This window comes from Podarcis melisellensis (assembly GCF_964234715.1).
Source record: "Podarcis melisellensis genome assembly, chromosome: Z".
In the NCBI taxonomy this organism is placed as follows: Eukaryota; Metazoa; Chordata; class Lepidosauria; order Squamata; family Lacertidae; genus Podarcis; species Podarcis melisellensis.
The window spans coordinates 25,755,884-25,768,895 of record NC_138547.1 but is presented as its reverse complement, the minus strand read 5'-3'; positions in this window follow the sequence as shown (position 1 = coordinate 25,768,895).

Sequence of the window (13,012 nt, the reverse complement as noted above, 5' to 3'; positions counted from 1 at the left end):
TGTGCCCTCATGGGCCTGCACCCTTGGGGGGGGGGCAACCTAACCAATCCATAGGTACCCCCCTGCCTGGCTTATGTATCACATCAACCTTTGGCAAAAAACAAATTGGGTGTTTGAGTACTCCATCCACCAATGAGGGTCAGAACCAGGAGGTGAAACAACATCAGGGCCTGTTCTGTTTGGACTATCGCCTCCTTAGCTGTCAGGATCTGGAGTCAGGGGCAAGTCAGCAATAAAAAAACATGGTGTCAGTGAAGTTAACTCTTTATTCATAGATACCAAAACAGTGCCAGCCTATTGATCACAGCCACTCTTCACATGCAAGGGAAGTTCCTAACTCACTAAGGGTTTGAAAGCCATCAGCTACCCTCACCAGGTTTAGCCAGCCAATAGAAGCCATTCCCAAGGTGTGGCTGCTGTTGCATGCTGATAGCTTCTAGGAGCCACAGGTGAGAGCAGAGTGCAGGGTAGGGACCAAAGGTGAACAAACTACTGCAGAAGGAACACCATGTGTTCCACCCACAATGTACTACCCCTACCCTAACACCCCACACACCCCTGGCTTAAGACCAAGGCAGGACCTCAAACTAAGAGAAACCAGCCACTATGGATTCCTCTTGCTGGCCAGCCAGATCATCTCAACAGTGCAAGAGAATTTGCTGGCACTGAAAACCATCCTGCAACATGCGCAGGACCATCCATGTTGAGAGGAGGATCAGAAAGAAGCGGGTGGCATCCTGTCACAGCTGTTGCACCAGCCAGCCACAGGAAGAACACAAATTAACATGCTGGTTGCAGCTTAAAGTTTGGTTGATATCCATAGCTGGAAGCTGGGCAAGAAAGGAAAGAGCCAGGGTGGGGTGGGAGAGATTGGTAGGTGTTACTACCTTCTGTGGGTGATAAGAGTTACCTTTAACAATTTTGGAATGAAATATATGAAGAAATCAAAAAGATGTTTAAAATATATTTCGGTAAAAAACTGGAGGCATTCCTTTTAGGTATAATCACAAACATTATTCCTGACAATCAAAGGAAAGTATTCCTTTATGCAACGACAGCTGCCAGGATGCTTATAGCAAAAAATTGGAAAGGGAGAAAAAATCCATCAATGAAAGAATGGCAAATTAAATTTTGTGAATATATAAATCTGGCAAGACTCACAGCATTCATAAGGGGACAATCAGACCACAAATTATTAAAAGAATGGGGATGTGCTAAAGAGTATATGAAAAAACATTGTTCTGGAGTAAACATATCGGTATGTAATGAATGATGCTTTGCAGGGTTAAAGAAAAAGAAAAATGGTGTAAAAAAGTATAAAGATAGAAGTAATCTACATTAGACACAACAATTTAGAAAGAGTAAAATATTTGAAGTCTTAGAACAAAGGAAGGAAGTCAATATGTGTATATGTATTTAATGACTAGATTAGAATGATGATATGGTTTTATTTGTAGATGTGTGCTTTTTTTCTTTTGTTTTTGTTTCTTTTTTGTGTTCTGTTTTTCTTTATTGTTTGTCTAGTATTATTTTTGGATTCAATGTTTGTAATTTTTGTTATAATTTCACATTGAAAATAAAATGTAATAATAATAATAATAATAAAGTTACCTTTAAAAAAGGACTCTGACAGGGAATATAGATAGTCAAAGCTGGGGGGAAATATGGGAGAATTGTACATTGAAAATGTCTATAAGAATAACATAAAATTATTATAAATTAGTTTGGAGGTGATATTTAACACCAGTCAGATTAAATCAAATAAAACAGGAATATTCAGTGTTATGTTGGAGGGGATGCCAAGAAACTGGGAATTATGTTCACATGTGGTGGGGGTGTAAATATGTACAATTTTTCTGGCAAAGTGTGTTTAAGGAGATAGCAGAAATCACTGGGTTAAAGCTGACCAAAAGTCCAGAGGTAGCATTGTTTATGATGGGGTGGAAGGTTTGCAGGCTATGAAGAACTTGCTCACAAATTTATTGACAGCTCCACAAATTATTATAGCTAGGAAGTAGAAGGGGCAAGCAGAATATAAAATGGAAGAATTGTATAAAGAGGTGTGGGATATAGCTATTAATGATAAATTAACATGTGCCATTAAAGTAAGATGGGGATTATGCAGGAAAAATGATTTTGAGGAGATATGGAGGGTGTTTGTAGAATTTGTACAGTCGTACCTTGGTTTTCAAACAGCTTAGTTCATGAACAACTTGGAACTTGAATGCCACAAACCCAGAAGCAGGATGCTCCTGCAGCCAAACTGGAAGCCACAGAAGACACGCCTTGGTTTCTGAATGTTTCAGAAGTTGAATGGACTTCAGGAACGCATTCTGTTTGAAAACCAAGGTACGACTGTACTGTTAAAATGGAAAGGGGTCAAACCAACACAAGAAGTGTTGAAATTTGGGATGTTGGATAGTTACAATGGAAAGGTCTTGGTGGTGGGGTGCACATTTTTATTCTTATTTATATATGAGTATTACTTTGTCAAAATAAAATAACAGTTTTAAAAGAAAGACTCTGTATGCTACTTATTTCATTTGTATTTTTGGTAGCTGTTATCTTGTTGCATTAAGAAAAGCTGTTATCTTGTTGTATTAAGAAAAGCTGTTATCTTGTTGCATATAATGTCTATGGAAACTTATACTGTATCTATGGATGGAAACTGGCTGATACCTGGCAATGGACCTGGCAGAAGCTGCAGCTGATGTGTGGAAGCCAGTGAAGTTCGTATTTGGATGCTGGTAGATACCACAAGACTGAAGCAGACTGATAGTTCGGGATGCGAGCTGGTTGAAATTCACCTTCAGAAGCCTGCTGACAAGAGCTGTGTAGCTATTTGTGGGTTGAAGCTGGGGCATGAATGGAGAATGCCTGATGAGTTAATGCATCTCTATGTGTTCCTTTCACTGAATTATGCTTGCTGGGTCTGGCAAGGTGATTCCTTTAGGAATCAGGATCAGCTGCTGTCCTCTTTTAGCGGAAAGAGCCACAGAACAATTTAAGGACTGAGTGTGTGAGCTATGATGAGCCACAAAGACATGGGTTCGAATCTCACTTCTGCTCTGAAACTCAAGAGGGTCATGGGAAGGAGAGGAGATGCTATTTCCTCAGCAATCCTCCCTCTGGTCCCCATTATTTACAGCATTGTCTTTTTTTAAAAAAATATTTTTTATTCATTTTTCAAACATATAATAAAAAACAAACAAAACACAAAACAAAGACATACAAAACATTTAAACATGTATAATTTCATAATCTTATTTTCATGCACCTTCTTTCTCCCGACTTCCCCATACCTCCCTTTCGCTGCATCCTTATTTTACAATTCTTTAGCAACTCCTTTAGTCAATTATCTATTTAATTCCCTTTCATTAAGTTTTCTTTAACTTGTTAGTTACAGCTGTAATTCTCTGCTTCTTACCCCTTGACATCTTAACACTCCTCAATTTTACAACAATTTTAAAGATATATTTTAAATTTCTTCCAATCCTCTTCCACTGTCTCTTTCCCCTGGTCGCGGATTCTGCCGGTCATCTCTGCCAGTCCCATGAAGTCAGTCACCTTTGTCTGCCATTCTTCCAGAGTAGGTAGTTCTTGCATCTTCCAATACTTTGCCAGAAGAGTTATTGCTGCTGTGGTGGCGTACATGAAAAAGGTCCTGTCCTTCTTTGGCACCAATTGGCCGACCATGCCCAGGAGAAAAGCCTCAGGTTTCTTAGGAAAGGTCCACTTCTTAATTTCATTATAGATCATTTCCCAAAAGGCTTTAATCTTCGGGCAGGTCCACCAAAGGTGATAAAAGGTACCTTCAGTCTCATTACATTTCCAACATTTATTATTGGGCAAATGATAAATTTTTACAAGCTTGACTGGGGTCATGTACCACCTATAGATCATTTTCATTATGTTTTCTTTTAAGGCATTACATGCCGTAAATTTAACACCGGTGGTCCATAACTGTTCCCAGTCAGCAAACATAATGTCATGACCAATGTCTTATGCCCATTTAATCATAGCTGATTTCACCGTTTCATCCTGTGTGTTCCATTTCAACAGCAAATTATACATTCTTGACAAGTTCTTAGTATTGGGTTCTAACAATTCTGTTTCTAATTTTGACCTCTCCTTCTGAAATCCTATTTTCCTGTCCTGTTTAAATGTCTCATTTATCTGATGATAGTGCAACCAATCTCGGACTTTGGACTTTAATTTCTCATAACTCTGGAGTTTAACCCTATTTACAGCATTGTCTTTCCTAACCATTTTCTAATCCTGCCGAGATTCTTTCAACTGACAGTGTTGCACATTATACCTCTGGCCTTCTTCATAGAGTGTAGGACCCTGCCTTATACCTAATAGGCCCCCAATCCATCTGTATGGTGCCCACAAAGTCCTACTGAGTTGCCTATCAAACTCTCCAATTCTTTACCCCACAGCACACTGGAGTGGGATTCAAAGTCTAAACTTAAGGAAGCTGTCCCAGCCTGTGTACGCACCATACATTTAAAGCAAATTTAAAGCACACAGCTTTCCCCAAAGCATCCTGTGAACCACAGTTTGTTAGGAGTGCTGGCAACTCATAGCTCTGTGAGGGGTAAGCTGCCCCCATGATTCTTTGAGAAATGTAATACTCTTTAAAGTTAATGGTGCATAAAGGTAAAGGTAAAGGGACCCCTGACCATTAGGTCCAGTCGTGGCCGACTCTGGGGTTGTGGCGCTCATCTCGCTTTATTGCCCGAGGGAGCCGGTGTACAGTTTCCGGGTCATGTGGCCAGCATGACTAAGCCGCTTCTGGCGAACCAGAGCAGCACACGGAAATGCTGTTTACCATCCCGCCGGAGCGGTTCCTATTTATAATAATAATAATAATAATAAATTTTATTTATATCCCGCCCTCCCCAGCCAAAGCCGGGCTCAGGGCGGCTAACAAAAATAAAACAGTACAAAGTACAGTACAAACAACACTCTAAAATCATTCATTGTAAAATTGATTCAAATCAAGCCACTGGCAACCATTGTGCCAGAGCTCCACGAAGATTGCCGAGGGAGGGAGTCAGGCTGTGCCCTGGCCAAAGGCCTGGTGGAACAGCTCTGTCTTGCAGGCCCTGCGGAAAGATGTCAAGTCCCGCAGGGCCCTAGTCTCTAGTGACAGAGCATTCCACCAGATCGGAGCCACAGCTGAAAAAGCCCTGGCTCTAGTTGCACTTTATCTACTTGCACTTTGACGTGCTTTCAAAATGCTAGGTTGGCAGGAGCAGGGACTGTGCAGCGAGAGATCACCCCATGGCAGGGATTCGAATTGCTGACCTTCTGATCGGCAAGTCCTAGGCTCTGTGGCTTAACCCACAGCGCCAATTCCTTTCTTGTTAGTTGTCCACATTGTCAGCTGAAGTCCCCCACCTCTTCTGTGCTGACTACAGGAAAGATGGCCTCTCAATGGGCACCAGCACTGGGCATAGAGAATGCGAGAGGAGAAGTCAGAGGCCCAGGGGGGATTCACATGTGTGTCTGTACGGGGAAGGGAAGCAGTGGTGGGGAGCAAGGATGGAGTAGTCATGAGGGACAGAAACCACAGAGCCAGGGAAGATGGTGGCAGGGACTAGCCACGAGAGGAGACATGGTGCAATGGTATCACCCCAAAATTGCAAATGTTAAGAGTTGCATGCCTCAATTCTCTCTGTAAGTGACGCTTGAAAAGAACACCACAGGTATTTTCTCGTAGAGTTTGACTGACTATTAAGCACTCATTCCACTCACAAATCCATTCACAATCCCATTTCAAAAAGGCTCCTGATGTTTGCATGATATAAATGAAAAGCAAAGGAAGGCAATGAAGAAAGGAAAGGGGTGTGGGGAGAAAAGGTAACAAAATATATATAACAATGGCGCTCTCTAGCGGTTATTTTCAGAAATGAACCAGGCAGAGTTTCCTACTGAATCTGGAGGCAGGTCAGTAGCTGGATTCTCTGAAAACCTTGTATTTTTTTTAAATATGAGATGAACTCATCTGTGGGGCTTTTTTTGAGCCGGAATTCAGTTGTGGCACTTCTCAGTTGGGCGTCTTGCCATTCTAAGAGAATGAGGGAGGGTTTTCATGGTTCATTCCAGCACCTCTTTCTCTAGGAAAATAGCACTGCTCATCTGGAACAACGGTCATCCATTAGTCACTTGCTCCCATCAAAGTGTATAGGAACCACCACTCACATAAATGTTTTTATGTACAATGAGCCCCCATCTTTTGCACCAGATTGCTTAAGACAAATGAATTATCACCGCCTAGTTCTAGATTGTTAACCAGAGCTGGTTATAGAGAGCAGACAGTTCCCTTGCTACAACAGCTTGCCTGGCTACTGGTCTGTTTCAGGACACAATGTGCTGGCTATCACCAAAAATATCTACACAGCTTAGGTCCAAGCTGTGGATCTTAGGTTCCTTTATACGAACCTGCCCAGGGTTTGAGATATTTGATCCTGCCACTATCACAGGTGCTTGGTGCAGACACGGGACAGGGCCTTCCTGGTGGCTGCTCCCAGATTCTGGAACTCCCTCCCTAGTGAAGCCGGGCTGGCTCCCTCCTTGCTGCCTTCCATTGGCAAGTGAATACTTTCCTGTTCCAACAGACTGCTTTTAATTAAAGGGCTGGTGTCATGTTTTTCTTGTAATTATTGGTGTGTTTTAAACAGATTTTATGCACATATATAGCTTTACTGCTAACAATGATTGATTGTTTTTTAATTACTATTTTTCTCTCTCTTTTTTAGAGATTCCCAATTTTAGATGTAAGCTACCTAGAGCCCCATTAGGGGAAAAGGAGGGGTATGTATGTATATAAATAAATACATATTTGCTTTCGTAGATTTTCACGGGTACAGGAATGCAGGTTTTGGTGTCCTCGGGTGTCTTCCCGTGTAAAAGTTGGGGTGTCTAGGCGACGTTTCGACGAGGTCTCACTCGTCATCTTCAGGCTGGTGCTTTCGGCTTCTTGTTACTGGAACAGAGCAGGATCTCAGTGTTTGAGTTCCTATAAATACTGTTGAGGGGGTGTGGTGTATAGCCTCCAATGTTCTGGGCAGAGAGGAAGTTCCCAGGCTAGTGTGCCTTTTCTTCTTTTGTTCCTTAATTACTTGAGGGATATCTTGAGTGATTTCTTGAGTGATATCCTGAGTACCATTTAGCAACTAATCCACACCTAATGACCCACCTAAGTGGTACTCAGGATATCACTCAAGAAATCACTCAAGATATCCCTCAAGTAATTAAGGAACAAAAGAAGAAAAGGCACACTAGCCTGGGAACTTCCTCTCTGCCCAGAACATTGGAGGCTATACACCACACCCCCTCAACAGTATTTATAGGAACTCAAACACTGAGATCCTGCTCTGTTCCAGTAACAAGAAGCCGAAAGCACCAGCCTGAAGATGACGAGTGAGACCTCGTCGAAACGTCGCCTAGACACCCCAACTTTTACACGGGAAGACACCCGAGGACACCAAAACCTGCATAAATACATATATATATATATATATATACAGTACACACACACACACACACACACACACATATACATATATATATGTATGTATGTATGTATGTATGTATGTATGTATATGTATATATGTATGCATATAAATAAATAAATAGTTCAATGCTAGCAGTTCCTCAAATGAACTGAGTCCACAAGTATTGTAACTGAAGAAAGAGGAAAAGAAACTAATTTTATATTTTTATTTATATAATGTATTTACAATGTAATATATAGATAGCACACATATATTTGTTGTACAATGTTTTGATCTTTTTCATTATGTTGCACTATATCAGCATTTTTTAAAAAAAAGAATGAATGAATGTAGAATTATTTTATCCTACAACATTAGTCTAAAGAGGTTCCCAAACAGCTTACAAAAGATTTGACATTGAAACCACATTCAGTAAGATTTACACACATAATCATAAGTAACACTGCACCAGGTTTATTTGGGTAGATCCCCCCCCCCTGCATTTTCCTTGGTGCTGCCCACTGAGGATCTCAAATCCATGACAAGGCCTTGTCTTCCTTTGCTGGCAATTAGTGGTCCCCACTGAGGACTTCTGAGGGAAGGGCTCGATTGAATGTTGCGCAAGTATAATAACTGCCAGGGCCGATTCGCCCATTAGATAAAGTGAAGCAACCACCCTCAACAGTGGATGCTCATGGGCAGCAGTGATAACATCAGTACAGTGGTACCTCGGGTTAAGTACTTAATTCATTCCGGAGGTCTGTTCTTAACCTGAAACTGTTCTTAACCTGGAGCACCACTTAACCTGGAGCCAGAGCATGATTTCTGTTCTTAACCTGAGGTACTATTTCTGGGTTAGCGGAGTTTGTAACCTGAAGTGTATGTAACCCGAGGTACCATTGTATATGCTACTCAGCCTGACTTCTCCCACCCCAGCCTTATCATAGCTACAGTTCTCTGAGTTTCATGGGAACAGAAACAAGTTGATAAAATACTCTGGAAATCGTAGTTCTGTGAAGGGAATAGGAATCTCCTAAAAACTTTCACCACCCTTAACAAACTACAGTCACAGGATTTTTAGAGGGAAGCTGTGACTGTAAAAGTGGTATTAAAGGTAAAGGGACCCCTGGCCGTTAGGTCCAGTCGTGGACAACTCTGGGGTTGCGGCGTTCATCTCGCTTTACTGGCCGAGGGAGCTGGCGTACAGCTTCCGGGTCTTGTGGCCAGTATGACTAAGCCGCTTCTGGCGAACCAGAGCAGCACACAGAAAAGCTGTTTACCTTCCCACCAGAGCAGTACCTATTTATCTACTTGCACTTTGTACTTTTGAACTGCTAGTTTGGCAGGAGCTGGGAGCAAACAACGGGAGCTCACCCCGTCACGGGGATTTGAACCACCGACCTTCTGATCAGCAAGTCCTAGGCTCCGTGGTTTAACTCACAGCGCCACCACGTCCCAAAAGTGGTATTACACTGCTTTAAATGTATGGTAAAGATGGGGCCCATGTGCTTGTAGCTCCAGGACGGCCTGTTTCCATAGAGCTTAACCTGCCATTTTAAGTCTCCCACGACACCTCCTCTCTGTGGCAATTGAAATTGCAGCCCTCCAGTGAAGGTATTTGAGTCACTGTTATTAATTGCCTCCAATGCCCCAGCATGATATTGCATCCTTGGCAATGTGGGAATTTAAAATGGCAGCTGCATCAGAGCACTGAGGCTGCTGCCCACCATTGCTACTCCTGCCAGGTAAGACCATGAGTAAAGAAAAAGTCCACCCAGGGGGCGCTTTGCTGCGGGCCCCATCAAACTTAGAGCTAATCTTGCCTTCTGGTTGGAGTTCAAAATTGTGGTTTTGCTGCTGAGACAAACCCAATGAGCAAAGAAGGGGCTTTCCTCTCTCAGAGAGGAAAGGTCACTGTATTAGGCAATATAATGAGCTGGGCCTTGAGATGTTAGCAGGATCCCAAGTGATTTAGAAATGGTTGTGTGGTGCTGGTGGGGGCGGACAGAATCAGTTCTGGGTGACACCAGCAAGGAAAGTGTTATGTATTGAAGTTCTCACCCTGGCCACCAGGAGTATCATGTATATAGTTTTCACTCAGGTCCACGTCAATTACTTTAGGCGGGAAACCCTGGGCTGTTGTTGCTACAATGTTGCTACAAAGCAGGCCAGCTGAGCTGTTTGCTGTTCAGTTCAGTTCTGTTCCAGCTTACAAATAAATAGTTGCTTTGGATAAATCACTGTGTCGTCTGATATGTTCACCCACAACTTAACAGAAAGGAAGTTCAGGAGATCTCACCACGTAGTTGCACACTGCTAAATAAAGTTTATTCCTTCTAATCTAGTTGTTATGTGTTGGGTTTAACACAGTTTATGTTACAAGGCGCGTACTAACCAATCGTGTAAGCATTAGTAGACAACGTTCTAATGGCAAGTAAGCGCATGCACTTTCAACTGTCAACGGTCAGTTCATGCTTGGGTTTATTATTGTGTTGTCCAGTCAGTTTGGTTCGTGTGCTCCTATGAGTGAGCTGTTGTCACTGACAAATGTTGAATAAATTTAGCTGAGGAACTTGTACTGCCTTGGGATTCTGACTTTTTCCGAACATTTTACACTACTCTTTGTGGCTCATTTGCAATCTTGTAGAAGCTACAGGCATAGTATTGATAGTTCAGCTGTATGAAGTGCTGCAGAGAGCCCACCCACAACGAACTTCAGTTAATTAGCCGCCATTTCAATATGTCCTTCAAGACACCTGGAGGATCTGCAGGGCCAATTCCAGAGGCTATCTTGCAAGGCCAGTTCCACAGAATGGTGTCAGGCCTTTTGCCAGGGACCCAAGGCCTTCCTTCTGCTATTTACAGTTTGCACAGAAAATCTAATAAGTTCACATGCAGCCATAGAGAATTTTCGTTTTTCGTGTCTTGTTCTTCTAGATCGGACGGGGACACAGCAGATGCCGTGCTGAAATACTCAACCCCCCCTGCGGTATGTAAGTGCCATCTGTATAACGAAGCCTAGAACCCTATTTCGTATGTGTCTGCAATTCCTGTTTAAGCTAGAGAAAGCAATATCTACAGGTGGCAGCCATTTTGTGCAGGGGTTCCATTCTTGACCCAGCGCGCATTGGCCGAGCATGCAGAAGCCTGCTTGACCCTGTTCTGCCCTGCCCTGTTCCACCCCCATTCCTCCCTCTCCCGGGTCCCAAAGGACCTTTGCATCAATGGTTGTACATCAGGTGGATGCGTCTAAAATGGCTGCCACCTGTACTCATGGGCATGAAGGGGAAGGGGCCAATTCTGAGCAAAAAATAGTTAGCAAGGAAAGGGACAGACCACTTTTCCTGGCCATTTTAATCTCCTTAGAGAGACAGGCTTCTATGACTGCTTTTCATTAAAGAAAAAAGTTGGGAGTCTGACAGAGTCTGCTCAGTTGGTAGAGCATAAGGCTCTTAATCTCAGGGTTGTGACTTTAATAATAATAATAATATTAATAATAATAACAACAACAACTTTTATTTCTACCCCGCCCTCCCTCGCCAAACTGGGCTTAGAGCGGCTAACATCAAATATATAACATATTACCATAAAATCAAGCAATCAATTAAAATACATCCTAAAATCAAATCAGAATCAAAGTGAAATCTAATCAGATGGCAACCCACAAATGAGGTATGGGGGCCTTAAATGCTCACCCTAACTGTTTATACTGATCTTATATGAGCCTGTGAGAAAAGTTGGGGGGCCACCTTCATGCAAGTTCTTATAAGGAGAGAGGGGGAGTCAGACTGGACCCCGGACAAAGGCCTGGTGGAACAGTTCCGTCTTGCAGGCCCTGCGGAAAGATGTCAGATCCCACAGGGCCATGGTCTCTTGTGACAGAGCATTCCACCAGGCTGGGGCCACAGCCAAAGGGCCTTGGCCCTGGTTGAGGCCAGTCTAATCTCCTTGAGGCCCGGGACCTCCAAGATGTTATTATTTGCAGACCGTAAGGTCCTCAGTGGGGCATACCAGGAGAGGCGGTCCCATAGGTACAAGGGTCCTAGGCCGTATTGGGCAAAAGAATCCTGCATTGCAAGGGGTTGAACTAGATGGTCCTCATTGTCCCTTCTATAATTCTGTGACACTCCTATGATACTTCTACACACATCTGCTGAGCAATTCCTGTTTTGGCAGTAAGATGGACATGTTTCTGAATAAATGTTAAGCTATTAAGTATGGATTTCATGCTTAATAGCGGAACATTTGCTCAGAATTTGATCATTTTATTTATATCATTTATAACTCTTGCTTCCTTCAAGGACTTCAAGGTTTCTCTCCGACCCCATTTTACTCTCACAACAACAAGCCCGTAAGGTTTTTATGGCTGAGAAAGAGATCCAAGGTCAATTAGTGAGTTTCATGGCTTAAGTAGGTATTGAACCTAGAACTTATTGTTTTAACCACTGCACCACACACGGGCTCTCAGTAACAGAACCTTATCACATATTTGTGAGAACAATAACACTTGGGCCACATTCATACTGTACATTTAAATCACAAGGCTTCCCACAGACAATGCCAGGAATGGTGGTTTACCCCTTCCCGCACCTTTAACCAACTTCTTAGAATTCCTTGGGGAAATTTATGTGAGGAAGGTGAGAAGCACTGGAATGAGGCGGGCAACTCCCATGCCTCCTTCTCTTGTCACCACCTATTTTATACCTATGCTCTTTGGTTCAAGTGCTTTTTAACTGGGAGTTCAATTCTCCAACAATGAACCTTACACACATTTGCAAGTGGGCCCTTATCTAAAGATAGGAAGGAAAATGGGAAGGGCCAGGACAACAGAAACTCCTGTTAGCAGACTCTGAGTCAGTCTTGACTATGCTGAAAGGCCCATTCATATGTAACTCCTACTCATGGGCAGCAGACAAATAACTATTTCACATTTCACTTCCAAAAGAAGACATAATTCCACACACCAACACACTCCCCAAGGGATATATATATAATTCTTTCTTTCTTTCTTTCTTTCTTTCTTTCTTTCTTTCTTTCTTTCTTTCTTTCTTTCTTTCTTTCTTTCTTTCTTTCTTTCTTTTCATATGTGGTGTGGGTGGGTGCGTGCAATTTGTTCCTTCTTACTGCAGTCAAGGGCTATGTACTCTGTTCACTGGTCCTTAAACCAGCAGACAGGTAAGTTTTAATGTTGCACAACAGAGAAATCCAATGCAACAGCTGCAATTGAGGAAACTCTTTATTAATTCCCTTGGGCAACCACATTCCACGGGCAAAAAAACTTTCACCAACAGAACAATTGTACCAATACTTAGCTCTACATGGGTTGCAACCTTTTATTATAATGATGATGGGCAAGATATATGCTAAATGTCATACTGGAATGTAAAATATATTCAGTTTCACGTTTGTTTGTGGTGCATAGGATATAGACAAATGCTTGCAGGACTGTGGAGCAAAGGGAAGAATCTGTGTGCCCCAAACAGTACTAGAGTTCCTGTTCCAGGCTG